The following is a 793-nucleotide window of genomic DNA, read 5'->3' as shown; positions in this document are numbered from 1 at the left end:
TCTTGTGCCTTCATCGCCTCACCTGTCCTCCCATAGCCCCTGCCTTGGGTCCACTCTCCTCACTCTGAACACGTATGGACCCAAACAGACCCAGGGCCACTGACCTCTCCCTGGTTTGGGTTCTGTTCTGTTAACTCCATCGCAATCCCCACTGCACAGCTGAGGAAACTGAGGCTGGACTCCCTGCCTTGTGATTGGAGGTAGAGAGGCTCCCATTCAAACTCAGGTTGCCCAGCTCAAGGCCTGCACGCTTCGCAGAGCGGAAGGGAGGGGTGGGATGAGGTGATTTGGGGGGCGAGCCTCTGGGGGTGTAAACTATAGGCCACTTCGCTCACCACACACTCTCAAGAACAAGGGTGGGGATGGGAGTGGGTCCCCCAGGCCCCCAGGTCTGCACTGGGCTGCTTCCCTACCAGTCGCTGGCCCCACCCTGCCTCAAGTGTGCCAAGGGCCTCCCAGCCTTGCCACAGCTCCCCCAAGTCAAAGGTGCCACCAGGCAGCAGTTACGTGTGTGACTCTTCCTGGCTTTTTCGGTGGAGAAAGCCCCCTCAGATGCCCTGAGAAGGGGACACAGGCCCTTCCACTGGGACCAGGTGCCAGGCCTGGCCCAGGACCTTTGGGAATCACCAGGCCCAGCCATTCCCATAAATGTTAGATACTGTTTAGCAGAGTGCAAGAGTGAGAAATAAAATATTAATGCCCTCTAAAATGCCCTGGCCTGGTAGTCCCCTGTAAAGCAACAACAAGGCAGATCTGAAACGTCCGGAACAGAACGCTGTTGCCAAAACACCTA

This window comes from Sus scrofa, chromosome 6, assembly GCF_054392235.1.
Source record: "Sus scrofa isolate SSC_HxYL_T2T_F1_AM1 chromosome 6, Sscrofa_HxYL_maternal_Yorkshire_Landrace_v2.0, whole genome shotgun sequence".
Classification (NCBI taxonomy): Eukaryota; Metazoa; Chordata; class Mammalia; order Artiodactyla; family Suidae; genus Sus; species Sus scrofa.
Note: the sequence above shows the minus strand (reverse complement) of the source record.